The sequence below is a fragment of the Pteropus vampyrus genome, unplaced genomic scaffold (assembly GCF_000151845.1).
Source record: "Pteropus vampyrus isolate Shadow unplaced genomic scaffold, Pvam_2.0 Scaffold404, whole genome shotgun sequence".
Classification (NCBI taxonomy): Eukaryota; Metazoa; Chordata; class Mammalia; order Chiroptera; family Pteropodidae; genus Pteropus; species Pteropus vampyrus.
Window position 1 is genome coordinate 1,746,850 of NW_011889185.1, and position 14,966 is coordinate 1,761,815.

General features: G+C 36.3%; 1 protein-coding gene and 1 pseudogene across 5 annotated transcripts in view; one reads left to right on the top strand and one right to left on the bottom strand.

Annotated features, from left to right (window-relative positions):
- Window positions 1–14,966, bottom strand: part of CASK (calcium/calmodulin dependent serine protein kinase) — a 412,162-nt gene that overhangs the window by 341,025 nt on the left and 56,171 nt on the right. The gene's annotated exons all lie outside the window — the stretch shown is intronic.
- Window positions 10,007–10,125, top strand: LOC111731879 (annotated as a pseudogene).

A 14,966-nucleotide genomic window follows, 5' to 3' on the forward strand; every position in this document is an offset into this window, starting at 1 on the left:
AATGCATAGTTTCTGAAGAAATTATTGTAGCATGTGTCTGCCAAAACAAGAGAGTAGACCAGTAAAAAGGATGCCAAGGGAGAGCAAATAGGAGCTCCAACACAGAAGACATGTAAGGGAACCCCTAGGAGTATAAAGGAGGGAGACCTTAGGCTGACAGCTATGTGTCAAGCAGAGGTTAACCAGTTCAGACTGAGAGCTGTTACAGATTGTTACTGCCACTTGTTGGTCACCTTTTTAACCTGAAAACAGAAGGACCAGGTAAGCCAGGATCAGGTTCTTCTGTTTTGCTTTTGCTGACCCCGGGCTGATGAGATTCCTGCTCTTCTCTGCATCCTGGATCTGCAGAGGACTCTTATTTTACTCCACAGCAGTATTCTCCTTTGGCCTATTCCTGAGAGCTGGAGACAGGTCTTGGTGAGCCAAAAAGGAAGAAATGCAGAGTAGCCCATGCCCTAACCACATTCACGCTCGACATTCAGTGCCCAGCAGCCACCCTGCACTGCAGCACCAACATCTTGCCTGTGAAGAGCCCAGTGTACTGGGATTTACTTTGGACCTTGCCAACTGACTTCCCAGCAGGGGCTCCTATATGTTCTCAGGATATCTGAAGCCAGACTGTGAACAACAGCTTCAGTTTAGCTCCCTTCTCCTTAAAGTTTTCATATAATAGTGGTAATACTGTCCTCTTCCTACACAGCTAAGTTTGTGCTTGCTACTCAGTTTTTAAAGACTAAACAATATACTTTTTAGGGATACATACATAGATGGCAAAGCTATTAAAAAAAAAAAAAGGAATGATTAATTCAAAAGCCAGGACAGTAGTTATGGGTAGAGGGAGGTCATGATTGGGAAGGGGCACACAGGGGCTTTTAAAGGTACTAGTAATATTCTATTCTAATGTGGATGATGGATTCATGAGTTTTCATTTTATTATTATTCCTTTTTATATATACATACACACGCACACTTTCTAAACTCCTCCAATACATATATTTCCCAGTTAAAAACGTTTTTAATGGCTGAGAGGTATAGCCCTAAGATCTTGCTAATCAAAGGAGGTCTTAATTTTTTACATATTTGTATAATATAAATTATTTTAAATGACTTGATAAATATAAATAAAAAACAATGTTTGCATCTCAAACATAACAAAGTCAATATGAATTAATTGTAATTTTACGTCTAACTGAACTAAATTTAAAATAATACTTTAAGTTGGTACATGTAAACTATGTATTTGACATCTGTAAAATACAGTTCTCACCCTATAAGAGGTTTACAAACACATTATGTCTCAGGTAACCTTTGATAAATGGGGTAAACTTCCTATCCACATCACAGTCCTAGAAGCTTCACTACATTTATAATGAATTGTGGCAATGTACCACAAGAGGTGTAGGAAAACTGTGAAGAAGAAGAACTAATTAACAAAGGGAAAGAAAAGGGTCGGGGTATTGAAGACGAAAAACAAATTCAAACATACATATACACAAAGTCAATATATAGTCAATCCTCATTATTAATGCTTAACGCAGATTAAGCATTTGAGAATTCACTTACTAAAATTTATTTGTAACCCAAAATCAATACTCACAGCACTTTCATGGTCATTGGCAGATGTGTGCATAACAGTGAAAAATTTGAGTAAACTGACCTGCCCATCACCAGCTAAGGTTGAATTAAGTTGAAACTGTCTACTTGTTTCAGCTCTACAAATATAAACAAGTGTCATTTTTGTTATCTATTTAGTGCATTCTTTTTGTATTTTGTGCTCTTTCCTGGTGATTTTATTGTTTAAAATGGCCCCCAAGTGTAGTACTGAGTATAGTACTGAAGTGCTGTCTTGTGTTCCTAATTGTAAAAAAGGTATGATGTGCCTTACAGAGAACATACATGTGTTAGATAAGCTTCATTCAGATGTGAATCACAGGGCCGCTGGCCATGATTTGTGTTAACAAATCAATGATATGTTTAAATATGGTGTCTTTAAACAGAAATGCACATAAAGCAGGTTTTATATTGATTGGTTGAAGAAAATCAGAGGCTCACAGGAACCTAACCCCTGTATTTCCCCTAGGGGCAATGGTTCAGTATTCACTCATTCAGTGTTTGCAGCAACTTTACAGAACATAACTACTGCAAATAATAAGCATCAACTGTGTGTGTGTACCCACCCTCCCACATATATATGTACATGTGCATTTATACTATGCAATATATATTTATAACATGTAATATTATGTTATATGTATTTACATTAGAATATAAACTAATTTAAATATTTGGTGAATGATGCATCAAAACAAACTAGGAATGAATGAGTCACTGATAAATTTACCATATCACACATTTCTATATAAATATATAAAATTTTGAGAAATCATGGTACTTCTAGATATTTTTACATCCATTTACTAAACCTGTATATCTTCCTACTATCCTCTGTACTGTTCTGCTGTTAGGATTGAGGGAAATAGTGAGTAGGTAAAAATGAAACACGGCAAAAATATAATGGTAATAATGACATTAGCAGTGTAAGAATAAAATCTTGAAAATGATACTCTATAGACACATAAATGTATATAAAAATGGTATCTAATAAAGATAATGATGGTCTTTTCCTCTTATTTCATCAACACTGTTAGTTTAGCCATTGCCACTAAAGGAGAGCTTAGGCACGTCACTCTATCAGTAAACCCTTTCCTTGTCTTCCTGTTGCTTTGTGGTAGTGATAGGAAGACAGAGCTGTTGTTCTGACAATTTTTTTCTCTTTAATACTTCTGGTATCCACCTGTATCTCTAACACACACACACCTACACGCATACACCAAGCTGGGTACTTTATTTAGGTACCATAACTAAATCAAAGGAAAAGAGTTTGCCTAATCATAACTACTGATAAAGAAATACAGATGAAGTAAAAAATTAACATCGAAGTCTCAGGAACTGTTGCCTAAATGTTAACAATTAAAGACCTGACAAAGAAATTAAGCTCAGGACAATATAGATCATTCCTTGAAAACAGAAAGGGGAGGCTTATTTGAAAAAGTTGGCATGGATCTCTAATAAGCTAACAAGAACAAACCTGGCTCAACTGTCAAAGCTGAGTACTTCATAGTTTTAAGACTAGCATTTACTAACTTAGTACTTGTATTAGCATAATTAATACCTCTGTCAAACCTTGATAGTTTAATGAAAAGTTTAGTAGACCTCGCTTTAGATTTTATGTAGCACACCATCCTCTGGTCTGAGTCTACATATGATACATTTACCATTTACTACTTTTATGGGAGGACTGCAGAGCATACATAGCAGTCTCTAGTGATCCAAGAGTTCTGGAAAATTTGATTGATTGTATCTGTGTGTAAATGTTTGAAGGGCTGGGGTTAGAGCCAACGTACTGGGTGGGATATGGACTCTTGGTCTTTGTTAGTTCATATATGATGGAGCATGTATCAAGGAAAGTTGCTAAGAGAGGAGAAAAAGATTTTTGTAACAGATAAAAGGAAGGAGAGTACATAAGGAAGAAAGAGATGAACAAGAAAACATATGAAGGACTCTAAGATAAACACATCCCAAAGTAAGAACTATGACTTGTTTTTACATGTTTAGGTCTTTTTAGCTAGATAAATAACTTACACAAATACTGAAGCACATTAAAAAACCTCTATTGATATTTTATCCCATTCATTTACCTCATTTTCCCCAATGGAAAAAGACCAAAAATACAAAGAACAAATGAAAGAGATTAATAAAGTACTCTTGCCCTCAGGAAATGCCCAATCTAATAGATTGTTGTTGGTATATATACATAATTTTAGTATAATATTAAGGAACAAAGTATTGAAATAGAATAATACTAAGAGTTTATTATCTGTGGATAGGAAGGTGGTCAGAGAAAACCTCTATGAGATAGGGACATCTAAGAGGGCTTGGAAAAATAGAGTTCTTCAGGCCAACAAGGGAAAGGGGAGGATTCCAGAAATAATTGGTAGTATGTGCAACAGCCTAGAGCCAAGTAAAAACACGGTCTATGCTAAATACTCTAAGCTATTTAGTACTGCTGGTATGAAAAATTGGAGGATGAGAAGTAGCTGAAAAAGGAGAAGAGGGGCCACAGATCACTGTGACAGAAGTGTGGAGGAGGGTTGAAAAGTAGGTGGGGGCCAGTTAGAAAGTTATCACATTAGTCCAAACAAGAGATCTTAACCAATACAGTAGAGGCAACTGAGAGATACTTAAAGATATATTGACAAGACAAAAGAATAAATGATTAGCTACAGGGTGGTTGGGGGTGAGTTTAAAGAATGACTTACAGATTTATAGAGTGCAATTAGATAGGAAGGGGTCAACAAGTAGATGATGAAGACTTACAGGCCAAGTGTGCTGCTAAGAACTTTACATATATTCTCTTATTATTTATCATAATTTATCACTACTTATCATAATAGCTAATATACTATTAGCCCCCATTTTAGAGATTAGGAAACTGAGGCTAAGATCGGTTACCTAGAGCAAAACGATATTGAAAGGTGGAGTCAAGACCGGAGCCCAGACATATTAAACTCTAAAACCCAAGTTCTCAGTTTTTGGATTCCCTAGGAAGCATGAGTGAACAGGAGGTAACTGAAGCTGTTGATGTGAATTAGTACTTAAGAGTATAGACCAAAAAGGACAAAAGACAGAGCCCCAGAAAACATGAACATACCCTCTAATCCCACCAGAAAACAAAAAAGAAGTACTAAAGGCAGGCTCTTAGAGCATAGCATCTTGCAGAAATACAGACATGAAGACCAAGTGCTAAACTGGGTCTTAGACATGAACAAAGAGGTTTCTCCCCATTCCTTTCAAGGCTGGCACAAGAGAAGTATAATTTTCACTTTTAAATTAAGAGCTGCACAGCCACATTGTTATTTTCTAAATGTGGGACTATATATTAGAAATTTGCCCATTGAAAGTATTTAGTAGAGAAACAACTTTTTAGAAACTCCTGACCTTTTCTACTAGTATTAATGAACTTAAATATTTATACTAGTACTAACATTATTACAATTGTCAAATTCTGTGTGCATAATCTAGTTTTATAATCTGAAACTAATAATTATGGAAGTCTGACAGTATGAAATTACATTGTAAATTATATTTATAAAATGAATATGTTCTATTAATGTCACTAACAGATTGCTTTCCAAATGCTACAGTATCCTATAATAGCATTGTTGCCTGCCATTAATTATAACCCTGCATCTAAGAAACAGGGAATTAATATTTGAACTCAAAAGTTTCTGTCTTCATTGACAGATTTTTTTTTCAATGATACTTCTATAGAGTACTGTTAATCTCTTTCCATTCAGAATCATGTTTTATGGCTCTCCATAAAAAATTAGACCTACTTCCAAATTAAATAAAATTAGCCAATTAAATATGTTAGTGAAAGAAATTGCAAAGCCAGCATACCCCTTCCTCTAGTATTCACTTTAGTTGCATCAGGATTATGCAAATTTTATATAGTAGAACAGAAACGAAAATGTAATTAGCTAACACTCTAAATCAGAGTTTCCCAAATTGATATCTTCTGGAGTCCATAAAGAATTAAGTTTCTCTGTCGAGGAAATTTGGGAAACACCATAAAATACCTACCCCTCATCCGCCTCTGCCCCATATTCACATTGCACATTAGCAGCCAAGTTTGGCAGTTAGGAAATAAGCATCTCTTTCTACCATACTCCACTCCCATCACCCATGTAGCACCTATTAATCATTAGTGTTCCCTGAATAACACCTCGAACAAGATGATCTACGTTGTAATATTTATAATAATAAATTATAAAATTGTAATGGTTATGAATCATTCAGATTTCAAATAACTTTATTTCTGAAACAAATATTCTCCCCCCAAACATGGCATATAAATTTTGTTTAAATTTTTACAGAGATGGGGGTAATTCAATTGTTTGCTTAGTGAAGAATGGAAAAGATTTAACTATGCAATTTAAATGTCTATTCATTAATACTCCCCAAAGTAATTTACTTTTTACAATTGTTAATATAAGCATATTTAGCAGGCAATAATGCAACTCTTGGTCTTCTAACAAACAAACAAAAAAAACAGATAACCAAAAGGCAAAGCATACAAAGGAAATAAATATTTACACCCAATTACCCAGCTCAGTGCAGGGCAGCAGAAAATTCGTTTTGAATCATAATTATAGTAATCAGTTTCTAGGTCTAAAGACGTAAAGAAGATGATCTGGAAAATAATTAGTTTAGTGGAAAAAAATGAGAAAATAAGAGTATAAAATAAATGGATATAACTGTTTAGGCCAGATAGTAAAATTGAATATTCAAACAGTTGGAGAATTTTTTATATTAGGTAAGAAACCAAAGTCCTTATATGTTACAGAGTATGCAAGTTAGTAATGCTCACTTTTAACCTGTTTCCCAAGGATGGATTAAACTTTCAGTGCTCATGTAAGGACTTCCTTTTAAACAATAAGGAACACACACAAATGTGATGTGTGTGTGTGTATCACAAATGTACTTACAATGCTATTTTGTTGGTCTGCTTCATTCTTCTGGTGTTGCTGGAGGCTCCTAGTTAATCCCTGCAGATGCTATCTGTAGGGATGAAAGGTGCTTCCTGGGGACACTTGCTATCCCTGGGCAACTTTCAGAGAGAGGAGGTCAGTAGCTACAGGGCCCACGTCTCCTTCTACCATGGTGTGGAGCACAGGGAGATACATTGCTGATGGTGCTGCTGCCGTTCACATCACCACCACTGCCTACAGATCAGATCGCCCATTGGGGCTGGTTGTGGAGTGGAGGCTGGTATGGCCTGGCCTTTACTCTTGTTACTGCTGTTGGGAGACCAGACAACTGGGGCCTGGGTTGTGGCACGGGGGCCGAAATAGTCAGGACTTTGCTGCTGCTGGCAGATCAAACCATGCACCAGGGCCCTGGTTGTGTAGCAGGGCCTGGGATGCCCAGGGACTTCGCTGCTTCTGCTGGGGCTGTGGGCAGATCGGACTGCCTACCGGGCTCCAGGTAGTAGAGCCTGACTAGGTCTCAGGCTTTTGTTCACCCAGTAAACTCACCATATTGTCATTACTCAAGTGCTGAGGTTCCTAGCCTTCTTTCCATTTTCAGAGTCCTTTTATTGCTTTCAGTTGAATAACTTCCAGGGCATTTAGTTGTATTTATAGGGGAGGGGCAGGGAAAAGTGAGTCTACACCACCTTGTCTTAGAAGTGAAAGCTGGTGCATTTTCAACCTCTTTCATTCTACTTAGCATTAGGAGTCTTTTCTATTCAAAATTAGGGGACAAGCTACAGTTCTTTAATGTCCAATGTATTCAGTTAAAAAGAGTAGTCATTAAACTCATTAGATCCATAATATATCCATGAATCCTGGCTCAGAATTTTAGGGTCTCAAACAGGTAGCTGATGTTTCTCAACCTTTTGGGGTTTGAAGAATACCGAACTAGCCAAAATATACTAGAATAGGGGTGCCTTTCTGTTGTCCCAGATGCATGTATGCACACATGCACATGCACACAAACACATACACTCACTCACTCTGACAGCCTTCCTAAGTCTAAAAGGAGATCTAAGATATCAGAGTCTATTTAGCATATTTCAGTCATGGCACATTATTTGGGAAATGGTGTTTTAAATAATGGTCTCATTATTTGGCCTTACATATTACAGAAAGTGAGGAAAGTTAGGAATTATAGTAATCTACGAAAATAAGGTTATGCATAACTGAAAGTCAATTTTTTAAATTAAAAATCGTTGGGGTGACATTGATTAAAAATCTCAAATAAGTTTCAAGTGTATCATTCAATAGTAAGTCGTATACATATTGCATTGTGTGTTCACCATCCAGAGTTAGATTTCCTGCCATCATCAAATATTTGACCCCTTTTACCCTTATATACCTCCCCCTCTCCACTTCCCTCTGGTAACCACTAATCCACTGTCCATGTCCCTGAGTGATATCATGTGGTTTTCAACTTTTTCTATCTGACTTATTTTGCTTAGGATGATTATCTCAAGATCCATCCATGTTGTTGCAAATGGCAGTATTTAACCCTTTCTTATGGCTGAGTAATATTCCATTGTATATATGTACCACAGCTTCTTTATCCAATCATCTATCGTAGGACACTTCGGTTGTTTCCATGTGCTGGCCACTGTGAATAATGCTACTATGAACATCAGGGTGCATATATCTTTTTGGATAGATGTTTTCAAGTTTTTTGGGTAAATACCCAGAAGAAGGATTACTGGATCATATGGTAATTCTATTCTTAGATTTTTGAGGAAACACCTTACTGTTTTCCATAGTGGCTGTACCAATTTGCAATTCCACCAGCAGTGTATGAAGTTTCCTTTCCCCCCACACCCTTTTCAGCACTTGTGAAAGTCTCCTTTTAACAAAGGATCTATTTCTTGTATCTCTCTAGCATGTAGAACTATGCCTGACATTATGCTACTGAAGACTAAGAAAATGCTTTCTGGATGGACAAATGGACAGATAAACCCACTTTAAGATACAGAAACATGGGTTTCATCTTTAAGAAACTTACATTATATTTCAGTTATTCTAAACTTATAGCTCTTGAATAGCTTTCATAGCTCTTTAATTTCTTAGAAGAGATTTACATATCTAATAGTAATACAAATTTTAATTTGTCAATGTCAATTACTGAAAGATGAACAAAAGTTGTAAAAATCATATAACATGCTAATTAATTTTTTGAATACTTCTTCGAAAATAAATTCTTTTGTTTTGTTGCACTTCTGGGTATTTATCCAAAGAAAACCAAAACAATAATTCATAAAGATCTATGCACTCCAATATTCATGGCAGCACAATTTACAATAGTCAAGATATGGAAGCAACCTAAATGCCCATCAACAGATGACTGGATAAAGAAATTATGGTTCATACATACAATAGAATATTACTGAACCATTAAAAAAATGAAATCCTACCATTTGCAACGACATGGATGGACCTAGAGGTTATTATGCTGAGTGAAATAAGTCAGACGGAGAAAGATAAATACCATATGATTTCACTTATATGTGGAATCTAAGGAACAAAAGAACAAACTAATTAACAACAGACTCACAAATATAGTGGACAATCTGGTGATGGAGGGGGGAGGGTGCGGGGCTGGGAGAATGGGGTGAAGGGTTAAAGAAGTACAAATTAGTAGTTGATAGTTGGTCATGGGGATGGGGAGCACGGCAGAGGGAATGCAATTAGCATTAATATGAAGGCTAGGTGGAGGGCCAGGGGAGGGAGGGAGCAATTGGGGGAATTGTTTTATGAACTATATAGATGTCTAACCAATGTACTGTATACTTGAAACTAATTTAATAATTTTTTTAAAAAAAAGCAAACTAAAGACAAATACAAACTGAAAGTCTGAGTCATATCAGGCCCAAACTAAACAAATTTCTAAAGGATACTTCAGGCAGGAAGAAAACTACCCCAGATAAAACATCAGAGATGCAGCAAAGAGTGGAGACAAAAGTAAGACATAAATATGGGGGTAAATCTATATAAATACTGAATGTGTAAAAACAACAATAATGATGTCTTGTGGGTTTACAAATATAGAGAGAATTAAAATGTATGATAAATATTAACATATAAACCAAGAAGAGATAAAATTAAAATGTCCTAAGATCTTTACACTGGCTGAGATTAAGAGTAATGAGACTTAATATGACACTTTGTAAGTACATAATAACATGATGTTATTTTAATTGTAACCACTAAAGAACTGAAACAGTTTCCAAAGTCCAAAGTAACTGGGGGAGGGAATGGAGTGATAAAAAACAATCACATAAGAGAGAAAATAAAAAATAAAATAGAAAAGGTAGGACAAGCAAAGTACAACATAAGAAATTTAAACTCAAATATATTACTGCTATATGCTGGGAGTATGAAAAAATAAACACAAATCAGTAAGCAAATTAATAATGTATTGAGTCTACGGCCATGCCATCCTGAACATGCCTGATCTCGTCTGATCTCAGAAGCTAGGCAGGGTCGGGCCTGGTTAGTACTTAGATGGGAGACCACCTAGGAAGACCACGTGCTGTAGGCATAAAAAAAAAAAAAGTGTATTGAAAGGGGATGAGTCTACAGCAAAAAAGGATGTCAAGGAATTGGAAATACTCAGGTGTGTTTGGGACAGGTTTTAGTATTAATAGGGTAGTCAGGGTAGGCCTCCAAGCAAAGACTCCTTCTCTCTCTATAGTTGACCTAAAGGCACATACCTCCAGCCACAGCTCTGGGGCTACCATTGTGGGGACCATTATTTTCAATGTATTATATTCCTCCCACACTTGTTACCCCTCCATTCCCTTGAGGGCTTCTGAGTTATTTCATCCTGGATTTGCCCTGATGATCACAAGAACAGCAGCATTACTATTTATACCTATTGCTTGCCAAGCATTCTACTAGGTGCTTCACAAAGGTCTCATGCAATTTTCTTAATAGCTCTAGAAGAAAGACACTATTATTCCCATTTTACAGATAAGAGCATTAACTTTAAAATCTTATTCAGTTGCCTACAGTTAATATATTGCAGAGCTAGGATTTTAACGTAAAACCTGCCTGGCTGTTAAGGTCTGTGGGCTTTCCACTATCCATGCTGTACCTTGTGCCAACCATTATTGCCAAGAATAAGGAAAAGTGGATTTAGAAGGTAAAAACTCAGCAAATGATCAGTAGGTGCCATTAGATACATTAAAGACACTTAATAAGCCTTTGACTGACTGACTGAGATTTTATGATCAAGAACCAGCTAAATAATAATGCTCAGAGAACTGGGTTTACAGGCTAGAGTGGGAAGTCAGTGTAGTCACTTTCAACAGGTATGTTTCCTGTCACCTTTTTGGACCTACTCTTGCCTTGCTTTGGCATATAATGTTTCTTTTCTTTCTTCTTGTCATCCTGAGCATGTCCAAGAAATTTTAGTTTTTCTTAGTCTGTAGGTAATGCTCTGTGTTTTCCTGTCTCATTCCCATTCCCTAAGTTAAAATGTTTTGATTCTACTTCTTGTATTGTATGCTGGCTGATTTTTCCCAAACAACAAAAATTTAAAGTCTAGGAAACAGGAAAGTCGAATTAACTTCTCCAGGCATGATGGTTTTTACAAATTCTTATGCAATACCAAATTCTGTCAAGTCAGCCATGCTACACTCAGAGAAAAGAGATCTCCCTGTCACCATACCAGGAGTACCCTGAAAACCCTCAATCAGACCTGAACGAAGTCTTTTTGTTTTGGGAGAAGAAATGATATTGGAAGAGGGGGCATGCTCTCTAATTGTTAGAAGAAAAATAAGAATGACGCCTACAGGCTGTATTAGGTTATTGTTGCATAACAAATTATCACATATTTAGCAGTCTAAAACAACAGCCATTCATGATTATCAGTTTCTGTAGGTCAGGAGTCCATTTAGTTTAGCTAAATTCTCTGCTTAGGGTCTCACAGGCTGATATCAAGGTGTGAGAAGCTCTTATCTAGAGGCTCTGGGGAAGAATCCACTTCCGAGATAATCCAGGTTGTTGGCAGACTTCAGTTCCTATGGCTGTAGGACTAAAGGTCCATTTCTTTGCTGGCCATTAGCCAGGCTCAGAGCTCCTAGAGACCACCTGCATTCCTTGCCAGGCAGCCCCTTCCTTTTTTAAGCTAGCAATGGAGAATCTCTCTTGCAGCAACTCTCTCTCTCTTGATTCAAATCTCTTTCTTTAGGCAATCTCATTTAAATTAGCCCTCTTTACTTAAATTTATTTAAAAAAATTATACCACTTCCATTAACAGTATGGAAAACAGTATCACTTTACCATAAATAGATGGTGACCTTAAAAATAAGTAGAACTAAAACAATAGTGCTATAAAATTCTAGGAAGGTACTGTCACCTTCCTTCTAAATGCTGTGAACTTCAGGACTCTCTCGCTTAGGAAAAATAAGAGGCTATGCTGGTTATTAATGTTACATTAAAACCAAACATACTTTCTCAAAGTTATTAGAGTAATCAGAAAGACTGAAAGAAGACTATAGAGAATTCTTTGTTTATTATTGTTTACTTAAGATTTGCTAGGTACCTACCACCTAAAATACAGCTTACCAAAATACCTGTCCCACACTTTAGGAAATACTACCTTAAGCCCTGATTAGAAATTTGGACTGAAAGATAAGTGGTATAGGGTTTCCCTAAAGGATTTTAAATACCGTATGATAGTAAAGACTAAATGAACAAAAAGACCATAATCGGACTGAACCTAAAAAGAGTGTGGTTAATGAATTGCCCTGAATTCAGATACATATACATTCCTTGGAGCTTCCAAAGGCACAATGACCCACATACATCTATCTCTACATATTGCTGCCACTTCTACTCTCTTTGAAAGCAATATTATTCTGTCTTGCTCAGACTGCATTCCTTTATGAATTCTTAAAAAAGAAATTATGGTGTACCTAAAAGACCTGGCAACGATATCATTTAGATCAGGACTCAGCTAACTACAGGGCACAAGCCAAATTCAGGCTGCCACTTGTTTCAGTAAATACAGTTTTATTGAAATATAGCCACATGCATTTGTTTACATAGTATCTGCTTTTTTGCTACAACAGCAGAGCTGAGTGGTTGTGACAGAAACTGTATGGCCTTGAAAAGACTAAAATATTTACTCTATGGCACTTTACAGAAATAGGTTGCCTACCCCTCACTTAAGATGTTCCCAAGTGTTGATCTCAATCATATAACATGTTTAGGTTTCAGATTATGTTAAATTATTATGTTTCTTATCTCTTCAATTCTATTACAGGTAAATTCGGCATGTCAATTCTTCTTAGAATAAGGAATTGTACTTGTCGAAAAAGTGATACTGCATTACCAAGATTATCAGAGTCTAGATCTCAAGGAACATCGCTACCTATGCTCCTCTGGCTTTTCTTAAATATTTTATTCACCTCATCACCAAGAGATCATTCTAAATAGTAAGTCGGAACCCCTTTTATGATACTGATCTTTTAAAATAAAACTTTACTTTTTTACAATAGTTTTAGATTTTCAAAAAAATTACAAAGATAATACATAGAGTTCCCCTATCCCCTGTCTGCAGTTCCCCTATCATTAACATCTTCCATTGGAATAGTACATTTGTTACAATTAGTGAATCAATACTGATACATCAGCATTAACTAAAGTCCATTCTTTATTCAGATTTCCTTAGTTTTTAATCTAAATGTTCTTTTTTCTGTTCCAGGATCACACATAGCATTTAGTCAGATCTTCTTAGGCTCCTCTTGGCTGTGACATTTTCTCAAACTTAACTTGTTTTTGATGACCTTGGCAGTTTTGAGGAGTACTGTTCAAGTGATTTGCAGAATTTTCTTGAATGGAATTTCTCTGATGTTTTTCCCATGATCAGACTGGAGTTATGTGTTTTGGGGAAGAAGACCACACAGGTAAAGTGTCACTTTATCACATCATATCAAAGGTATATACTGTCAACATGACTTATCACTGTTGTTGACGACCTTGGTTATGTGGTTGACATAGTTTTTGTCAGGTTTCTCTGATAAAGTTATTTTTTCCCCTCCCTTTTCAAATTGTAGTCTTTGGAAGGAAGTTGTTCTGTTCAGTCCACATGTACTGTATTTCTTAGTTATTAGACTTTAATAAGTGACTTATTTTAATAAGTGACTTACTTGAATCAATATTCATGTAAAAGTAAAAATAGGAAACAGCTAAAATTTTCTACTTGCCACACAAACTGTATTTACATATTTGGATGAAATTAACACCATAAGGGTCTTTAATTTTCTTCAGTCATACTACTCTGGCAATTCTTATAAAGATTCATTGTTTTTGAAGGCATGTCATAGAGTGGAGAAATATTATAATTTCCCAATTAAATAAGTCAAAATCTCCACAAGTAACTACTCCTTGGGCGAAAGACCTAACAAAATGTGACTGATTCTGGACTATTTTTTCTGTCGACCACTTTTATCCTATGTAGTACAAAGTAAATGAGCCATAACCATCTCACAACCCAATGATACTTCCTTCTCTACGAACTGTAAAATGAAAACAGTTAAGTTTTGTGAAGAAAACAACTAAGAATTATTGGCTGAGTTATGTTGTCCTTTGTTGGTACCCTTTCTTAGGGCTATGATAATCGAGCCAGAACACAATAACATTAAAATCAGTAGATCCCAATTCCCCTAGCAGCTAAGACCTGGCTGCTGAAGTACAATCATTACTAAAGTGAACTTAATAAGTGGAAGAAGTTTTTGCTAATCCTTTCCAGGCTGGTTCTGGGCTGAAACGAGGCATTCCAGATCCCCTCTCCTCACTCAGCGCTGGCCAGTGACCCTCTCTTCCTCTGTGCTGGCTACCACTAATCACCAACAACACAAGCAATCTTAAAGGATGTCCCTTAAAGAGAGACTCCAGAAAGAAAGCCCTTAGTGGCAGCTGCTCTAGAAGCAGCTCATAGAGGACTCTGTTAGCCAGTTACTTCCCCACTGCCAAGAGATGGACATTTACAGGCAAACAAGAGTGGAGATCAGAATCCACGGGACTCAGGGAGGGGGCAGATTTGTTGACAAGGACAAATGTTACTCAACAGCTGATAAAGTTCAAATCTACTCCATGGGACCCATCTAGAACTAATCCTGTATAAGATATCTAACACATTAGCTGAGGTCATGGGTTCACTCACTATTTCCTCCCATGTCCTCATATGATCAAATACTTCATAGTTGAAGATTAAAATAAATGAAAAGCTTACAGAAAAATGCTATTGTCAGAGGCGATGACAAACAAAAGGATTGAAATGATGCCATTTGAACACTAACCAAATTATAAAATTTCAGAATTCTTTATCCAAATTATTTAGTTGTTCTGGTACTAAATTTTAGCAAAAAGAAG